Genomic DNA, 9,864 nt, shown 5'->3' on the forward strand with positions numbered 1-9,864 from the left:
TGCAATTTCCAAAAGAATGTATTTCATAGTTTTAGCTCTCATAATGGTGACTTATCTTGCAGTTATTGCAAACTCAAGATTGTTTTTTCACAACGTAATGCACTTTGGTCATCCATTAAAAAAATGCATTAATATTGATCAAATGAGAAGAAAAGACTCTTTTAATATAATTTTTAATGTCCTAAATATGTTTTGTTCTCTAACCCAAATTGGCTTTTACAGGGCTTGTGAACTCTCAAGACTGCCACAGTGATGTAAATTATGCAGTTATTTAAATAGAATTTCTTGGAAGGATATATGATCATAGGATGCAAATCAGTATATTTCATCGAAGACTGAAAAACAGATTGTATGTCAATAAGCCAGTACATACTATTGGTACTGAAAAGCATTTTTAGACTCAGATCTTCAGGCTTTGCAAGTGATGTGAAACAAAGAGCCATCCCTAGTCTACCTCAATATGCCAACCTCTTCTTCCATTTCATACAACTGCTTCTTTCTAAAGAATTCCAGTGATAGGAAAGAATTGTATTAACTGGAAAGACTTAAGTCCGAAAATAAAGGGGAGAAAGGGTGAGTATAGGAACAAACTTCCGAGGGAAAAATTGCCCATGTAGAAGAGTCTAAGAAAGTGAAATTTTATTTATACATTATTCTTTAGTACTTTTTATTTTGAAACACCCTTTTTTGGGTGAATGATGCAGTGAGGCACTATGGGTAATAAAAAGATGTATACAAACTCTTATGTTTTTGGAGTTTACAGTATGTGTGCAAGTATTATTTTAGATTAAATAGAGCACCATATAAATGATATAGAAAGAAGTGCTATAAGAGAGAGAGAGACATTGTTTCTGAATAAAGAGATCAGAGAGGGTTTCACTGAGGAGGTAACATTTAATATAGGAGGGATAAGCTGTATGCGGGTTGATGAGAAGGCAGTAAGTAGCCCAAGAGAACTGAACAAAATAAAATAAGCCTGGAAAGGAAATTTGGACTAGTTCGTGAAAGGCCTGGGAGGCCAGAAATCCAAAGCAGTTGCCTAGAGCAACCAGAATATTCTTAGAATATTTCATGTGCCTTCTGGCTCATGGGACATAGAGTATCCATGAGTTGTGAGCAATAGAAGAGACAAAAACTATGTAACTTATAAGGAAAAAGCTAGAGAACACAGGAAGGGAAAAGATTAATACTATCACATATATCATACTGAATTATAAAAAGTGTGCATTTTAAATTTTTCTATCTTTATTATTTATCGAATAAATTTTTATTAAAGAAGGGTGATACAGTGGTGGGGAGCTGGAGGAGTTGCTTTGGATTCATTTAGGCCTGCCTTCAAATCTCAGCTCTACTAATTATTTATGATGTCTCTAAGTCACAATTTTCTTATCTATAAAATGGGTGTAATAGTGCTTCCTTGCAGAGCTCTTGTATATGTCAAGTGAGACATTGTAAGTAAAAGACTTATCCCAGGGACTGACATGTGCTCAGTGCTCAAGAGGTTAGTTCCCTCTCACCCTGGCCTTTTCCAGGCTCTGCTCTGTCCCTTCCTTTGTGTCCCTCGTCTTCCCCAACTACTAAGGTCACTTAATTCTTCTTTATAGGCTTCTCTGTAATATAGATCTTAGAATTAACTGGCAACTTAAGCCCGAGTAATTTAAGGAGCTCCTACACAATATTTGGGACTCAGCTCAGGTCACCTTCTTGGTAGTAGTTTAGCTCTGATCTTGGGTGTTGTTTCTCTCTTTGGACTTCTGTCCAGTCACCTCCTTAGAACCCAGTCTTTTTAAGACTGCACCTCTTCTTGCCAAACCTCATAACTCCCACTTTATCCCCTTTTCTGTTGGCTCTGTTGCCCTGGACCCTGGTCTAGTTGATGGAATGAGCCCTCCAAAGCTCATTTTTTGTATGTGTGAAAAGCCACTCTGCCCAACAGCAGCTTTATGAGAGCACTAACTTGGGTTTTTTGCACATCACTAGAATTTCCCTGGTCCCTGCAACTAAGGACATATGCAATTGCATGTGCGCTGACATGGTTCCTGGTGTTAATCCCTCAGTCCATAGGGATCTGTACCAGGCCTATCTGCATCTGTACAATTCTTAAAGGTACAACGATGACCTGAGGATCATGTGATAGAATAAGAGGAACGAGACAAGTGCATGACTAAGTACATTGCCAGGCAGGATACGATAACATGTGTCAGAGAAGTTTGAAACACTGTGCAAATTCATAGAAGCAAGAAATCACATTAGGTTGACACGTTTCTGAACTGCCATGTTGAAAGTGACATTTGAACTAGGCTTTCAGTGTTAGATATCAACAGATAGAGGAGAACACACAGCTAGAACAGAGAAGCAACATGAACAAAGACACAACTGGTCAAAAGGGTACCAAGGAAAGAGTAAGTAGTAGGTGGGCAGGCTAAAGTGAATGTGGTCTGGATCTAGGTTATGAGAAATCTTAAATGCCTGGCTAGGAATAAAGTACTTAGCATGATAGGTATTAGAGATTAGAGCCGTGGTATACAACCACACAGGCTATGCACAGACCAACTCCAAGAGGTCCCATTCTTATACACTGGGGATCAGCAAACTTTGTTTTCTCTGACCAGATGGTAAATATTTTAGGTTTTGCAGGCTATGTGTTCTATGTTGCAACTACTTAACTCTGTCTTTGTAACAGAACAGAAGGCACAGACAATATGTAAACAAATTAACATGGATATGTTTCGATAAAAATTTATGAACATTTAAATTTGAATTTCACGAAACATTATTCTTTTTTTTCCATTATTTAAAAGTGTAAAAAACTATTCTTAGCTAATAAGCTATACAAAAATAGGCAGCAGACCAGATTTGGCCTTCAGGTTGCAGTTTGCTGAACCATATTTAGGCTCAGTATGAATGACACTCCTGAATATGACACAGGGGCCATGATGGGAAGTCATTAATAGTATGTATTAAGAAAAGCACGATACCGTCAAATCTGAATAAGAAATAAGTTAGTGGAAAGAGAGATGTGAGATAGGACACCAATCCCGTGGCTACTGCTACAGTTCAAGCTGTGTGTGTGGGTGTGGGTGTGGGTGTGGGTTTGTGTGTGTGTGCGTTTTCACTAGTTTTTACACATATTCGAACTGCCATGTAGAAAGAGACATTTGACCTGGAATTTGTTTTTCTACAGTGATTTTCTACACTTTCTATACCAAAATCTCTGTACGATGTATGACCATCAACTTGGCACTGTGACCAGTTCTCTTCATGTCTTTTAGAAAAGAGAATGGCAGCAATGTCTAAAGAGAATAAAAGGAGAAAAGCAATCATTCTCAAAATTGTAATCTTTGGGGGAGGGGTGGAGGAATTAACCCAAACCCTGGAGTCAAGGCAGTAGTATCAGCTGTCAGCACAAGGAAACAAAGAAGCATTCGCTTTACAATGACCCAGTCCTATTTCCTCACAACATTACATAAAACATCTTATAAAATTCACTGTGCTTTCTGTACCTCTCTATTTTAATAGCCAGCACTTGGGCGTGTGTCAGAAATCTTGATTCAGTGACCTTCTGCTTCAGAAAGCTTTATCTCATTGTTCATGTACTGTCTGCATTCCAGCACCTGCCTGTGGGTATCTATTTGTGGCCGGCTTGTCTATGGCCATGCTACCCTGAACAAGCCTGATCCCATCTGATCTCAGAAGCTAAACAGGGTCGGGCCTGGTTAGTATTTGCATGGGAGACCACCTAGGAAGACCAGATGCTGTATGTGTGTACAGTGCTGTTTTAGAAGCAAGAAACATCCAACTTGAACAGGTGGAGGTTCTACAGAGGCAAATATGTGCTTAATATAGGAAATATTTTATCTGATATAGACATACGAATAGAATGAGCTTTCTTGTAAATAATAAATGGCATCCCAGTAGGGTTATTTTGTTTCCTTGTTTGTTTATTCGTTTGGATTGTTTTATTTTTGGCAGATATAGACAAGCTTATTCCAAAATTTGTATGAAATTTTCATCCAAAATGATTATGGAAGAGAAGAGTAAAGCTGCAGGAAACACACTACTCAATTTTAAGACTATTTACAAAGCTATAGTAATCAAAATAATGTGGCATTTCTGAAGGGAGAGGCACATAGATTAATGGATAAGAATAAAGAACTCAGAAACGTATCTGCAAAAAACAATTAATTTTTGAAAAAGGTGCAAAAGAAAGTCAGTGGAGTTTATTATATGTCAAGTATATCTCAAAAAAGCTGTTTTAAGAAAATGGCATGCTAAGATAATAAGAGTTTCTCCATAGGGATAATTTGTTAATTTTGTAGAAAATTGGAACAGATGACTTAGACTCTTTCTACCCTAATGTTGTAGGATTCCATTGAGTTTCCCAAAGAACCCAAAGCATATTTTAATAGTAGAATCCACATCATTAACTAATTTGTATTAAATGTATTTAAAAGATTAAAGTTTTTATATACAAGCCCTCTTTGAATGTAGAAAACTGACAAATAGGATATCATTATCACTATTATTAACATTAACTTTTTATCATCAACAATCTTGAGGTGACTAACAAAATAATTACATATAAATTCTTTTTGAAGCCTGAAAACGAATGTATGCAGTAATTACCCAAAACAATAAAAAGGAATGTTATTGAAAGACTTGGATATAACCTTAAAAACATTCTAATGAGATTTTCACATAGCTGATGTTTGGTCAGTATTATACCTTGTCATAAATATTCATTAATCCTTGGAACATATGATTGACTTTGTCACACAGTAGCTAATCCAGGAAAACACCCTCCAGCAACAGAGCAGAAGATGCCACACGAGTTGCCAATATTGGATTCATTCATTCACCCTTGAAGGCAAGGATAACATGAAAGTGTCTTTATAGTCTGCAAACTTGTGCTTTTGGTAATCTTATATGTCATTTCTATATCTCAACTTCTTTGGCATTTCTTTATGTTCCATACATAGAATATATGCCAATACTGATACATGAACAGCTCCTTACTTTGCTGCTTAAGCATTATAGCTATTAAGCCAGTAGGTCTGGAAATGGTACCAGTTTCTATGGCTTTAACAGTGGGATAACTTTTTCAGTGTTGATGTTAAATGAGAGTGTAATTCATTTTATCTTACCCAGGCAGGTGTTCATTATTTCATGTGGCATTATTTATGCATTTGTATTTAAATAGTAGCCTAAACTTGGTAACTCTATTTGCAAACTTTTATATTTGAGACTGAAGAACCCCTCTGACATAAGCAGAATGTATATTATTTCCACCATTTTGTGGATTTGAAAACAAAGTCCCAGGGATGATAACTGACTTACTCAAGGACACACGGATAGTGATTGGTTCAACCAGCTCCTATGCCCAGCCCTGCTGAATCCTGCTCCCACACCTCCTCCATTGAATCATGCTGTATCTTAACAAGATCATTCCAGAATTGGCTACTGTGGTAGACCTGAGGAGTGCTCACCCATATCCAGGTCTCCTCTCCTCCCAGGGCACCTAGAAGACTATACTTCCCAGCCAGCCTTCTTGTAGTTGAGTGGGACCACGGGATAGCTCTGACCACTGTACAATGAGCAAAAATGTGCACCACTCCCAGACTGAGTTAGGCAAAATCCTCTATGTGACCTTTCAGCATCTTTCACTTTGCTGGCAAGAATGGAAGCTCTGTGTGGGGATAATGGAGCCATAAAATAGAGAGCCTGGATGGCTGAGTCATTGCATGGAGGAGAGGTGTCCTGGTGAGTTGTCTGACTTAAGCAGATTTTGGTTGAGGAAGAAACAAGGCCACTGAGATTTGGGGCTTGTTTGTCACAGCACCATGAGTTCAGCCTATTCTAATACAACTCACCTAGATTCTTTCTACAGCCGCTATTAGTACTTTACCATTATCTCCCAAAACACCATTACCTATTAAGATGTTAAAAAAGAGTACAAAAACTGCTCTTTGCTGCTATGAGAAAATAAGACAGGAGAAGATCATAGGGATTGATTAAGGTTTAGGTGCCACAATTTTAAATCAAGTGGTCAAGGAAGGACTCACTCAAAAAATAACATTTGACCAACAACTCAAAGCCATGCAGATATCTGCAGTGATTGTTTTCTAGGCAAAAGAGAACTGTCAATTATCTGATGTTTAAGGAGCAGCAAAGAGGCCAGTATAGCTGGAATATAGTCACTGGGCAGGAGGGGCATAATGAGAAATGCAGCCGGAAAGATGAGGAGGAAGAGGCACATTGTGCAGGGCTTTGTGTGCTATTGTAAGGACTTTGGCTCTTACTCTGAGTGAAATCAGAAGCCACTGGGAAGTGTGGTGCAGTGCAGTGACATGGTTTGATTTATATTTTTGAGAGATTGTTTTCTAAAAGCATATTTATGACAATACACAATTATTAACAATGGGTGATATCGCAATATAATCCTGGCTTCATTCATGTGTCCTTTTGATCCATGAGTAATTCTCACCAAACTAATGCTTGTGGTGTCAATTCACAGTGCAAATTAAATTGATGACAATCGAACTTCTGTCTAAGGTTCCCAGCCATACTATTGGTTCAGTGCCCTGATTTGAAATACTTGCCATAAAGCCATCAAAGAAATCCTTGCAAAAGCCTTTATTCTCCTCAACCTCCACTGTAAATCATCAAAATCGTTGCATTATAATTTCACAGCATGTGAAACGGCACTTGGAGTGTCCTAGGCAATGACAGAGTGACCACATTGATCTCACAAACCGTTTACTTTGTCATTTCCACCTGGATACCCAAACAGACATCTTTGGCTCAGTATCTCCAAAAATAAAATCATTCCCCACTCCCATCTCGCTAGTCCAGAACTTATGCCCATTGTATTCTTTTTCTCAGTTCAGAAAACTGACATTGGCACAGTAACTCAATGCAGAGACCCTGGAGATTGGTAACCATTTCTAAAAGTTCTTTGCCCTACTCACCTCTCAAATCCACCTTTCCCCTCTTCCTCCAACACAACTTCAAATCTAGTTCATTTTCTCTCGTGTGAATGCTGGAAGAGCTTCTCATTACAGACCGATGCAGGGAGCATCTTTCTAAAACACAAATCTGGTTGTCAGTCCCCTCTCTGCAAGGAACGAGCTACATTCTTTGGACTTAAAGAGCTCTCACCATCAAATTCGTGCCTGCGTTTTTAGCCACATCTCTTGCCACTTCTAGACGGAAACCTTGGCCATAGCTTGCTGTTTTACAAATATCATAAGCCATTTCACATTTCTGTAACTTTGCACATGCCCTGTGAGCAAATATTTTTCACCTGTTTAACTGTCAAATTCCTCTGCTTATATGTGAGCAAATATTTTTCACCTGTTTAACTGTCAAATTCCTCTGCTTATACATCATGTTGTTTTTAAAGCCTTCAGTGATCTCCCCTCAAGGACTCTTAATATATAACTTTATTTCAATGGTGACTTTGAGCCTACATCTGTCACTCCTCCAAGACAACTCCTTGTATGCTCAGCCCCTCCCACAGAGGCATAAAAGATACTTAGTAGGTGCTCAGTCCATGTCAAATGAATGAATTAATAACTCTAAACACCATTCTAGCTCTGTTTCCTGGTATTAACATAGCATGTCTATATCTCAACACCTGTCCTGTGAGGCTCATTGGGTAAAAAGTGGTGTTGTGTAGTCAGAACCTTTGTGAGGGAAAATGTAGTAATTTCCTTCAGCAGTTCATTGGGAAACTTGAAAATAAACAGCACTTTAATGTTGCACTTGTTCTTACTTAGGTTTTGTGGAGGACATTTTATTGCTTCAGATTGATTTATCTTTGTAATTCTTTTTTGGCTTGCAGCCGTTTTTATTAAATGATTATCATTCTTCTTAGGACTGACCTCATTTTCTTCTGCACTGTACGCTTTGGCTATGAAGGGGATATCTGTTGAGAAAAACCAGCCTCTGGTTTTTTGGTTTATAAGGGGACCTGAATGCTGAAATTTGAGTAAAAATAGATTTCATTTAAGAGAGCAGCTATTCTAAAATAATAATCAAACAATGGGGAAAGTAAAGATGCTTGATTTTTTTTAAGGCAGTGCATTTCAGAGATACAGTGCTGTTTAGTATTTATATTTGGCTCTTTTTTCTATTATAGGATAGCATATGTTCTGAGTTAGGACATTGCTGGTTTTGCTCCATCAAGTCGAAACCCCTCTCTAGTCAGCATAGGGGATGTTTGGCTGAATATTACAATAATATGCTATTATAACTGGTGGCTGAGTCATCTATTTTTACAGAATTGGTACTGTAAAGAAATGAGTCATATGCCTCATGTCAAAATTAAGTGAAAATTTGAAAGTCAAAAGTAAAATGCTCAAGTGAAAAATCACAGCAACCTGTGGGTTGAGGGTTTTCATAGCTACTATTTGATTTTTCCCCAAGTTGCATTATTATTCTCTGTATTTTCATGCACCAAGTGGGAAAATCCAAGCTCAGAGCTCACTAGTACTGTTATGAAAAGGATGACAATAGAAATGATTCTGGTTTCTCTGTGATCAACTATAAACCTTGATCCTCTGTTCATTATGGGCTTCATTTGCTCATATGAGTTTCCAGTGGTCAAGTACTCGAATGAGGGGCCAGGGTCATTTTAGCAAGTAGGCACCCCCCTGGATTGGGTAGGGAGCCTACAAAGGTCCTTTCACTTTGTGAGCCTGTTTCTCTTCCCTCGAATAATAGGATTCATAGCATGGGTACCTTGTCAGGTATCCAAGGTACAAGATTCAGGGCACAGGAGACAGTGATAATAGAAACACTGGAGAACTGCTTCAGACCAAGACAACGAGCTCATTCTTCTGTTGCGTCATGATTTAACTCTGTAACTAGAACCAGAAATCTTCTTTGGGGAAGTTGAGTTTGAGAATAGAGCTACCCTACAATTCACCTTAAGGCTTCGTAAAGCTAATTTTCTCTGTCTCCTTATTTGGCCCAGGATATTTTGGAAAACATAATACAATGATGGTTGAGAAAATAATATTTAAAGAGTTGGCAAATAAAAATAATTCAGTGAAACATCATTAATATAATAGTGGAGGGAGAGCCCCCTAAATGTCAGAAGGTTCTAGTTCATAAGCATTTATGTCTGGAGACTATTCAACATAGTACTGATAAATTAGATCAGGGGCATGTTGATGATAGGATACCTATGGGTTAGACACAAGGTGACGTAGACTGTGTGTAAAGTAAAACGTATCAGGAGTCAGGTCTAGCCAGAGAAGAGAATGAGGGCTTCAAAAGTCTCACGGGTCCTTTTAGGACGGGAATCCAAAGTTCCTTATCATCAACAGAAAAGCGATTATTTTTGAGGGGTGGATGGTGATTGACTGTGAATGGGCACGAGAAGGCTTATTGAGATTATGGATAAATTCTTTATGTTGGCAGATGGTGGTTACGTGGCATATGCATAAAATTATAAAGTTCATCAAGCAGCACATTTAATATTTATGTACTCCACTTAAAGTTATACCTCACTAAAGAATAAACAAAGCAGACATAGAGTAGAACTGGGTAGAACTTTGATTTTATATTTCTCCCAAAAATAAATAGTCCCTTAATGTAATCTTACCTTCATTTCTTCTCTCACAACTATAAAATAACATTAAAAACCTTTATGTATGTATGTATATATATGTATGTGTGTGTGTGTGTGTGTGTGTGTGTATATTAACCTAGTTTCTTCAGAATGTGCTCTTGGTATGGTATTATATAGACAATAATTTCCTTTCATTTTCTTAAGCAGCAGTTCACAATTAGCTATGTGGCTCTGTAACTGCCTTCAAATTCATCCTCAGAACTTTATAATCATATCGGGTTAACTTA

General features: G+C 37.8%; 1 protein-coding gene and 1 pseudogene across 1 annotated transcript in view; both read left to right on the plus strand.

Annotated features, from left to right (window-relative positions):
* The window catches only part of CYYR1 (cysteine and tyrosine rich 1), a 124,202-nt gene that overhangs the window by 69,951 nt on the left and 44,387 nt on the right, over positions 1–9,864 (plus strand).
* LOC111738453 lies at positions 3,646–3,764 on the plus strand (annotated as a pseudogene).

This window comes from Pteropus vampyrus, unplaced genomic scaffold, assembly GCF_000151845.1.
Source record: "Pteropus vampyrus isolate Shadow unplaced genomic scaffold, Pvam_2.0 Scaffold38, whole genome shotgun sequence".
NCBI lineage: Eukaryota > Metazoa > Chordata > Mammalia > Chiroptera > Pteropodidae > Pteropus > Pteropus vampyrus.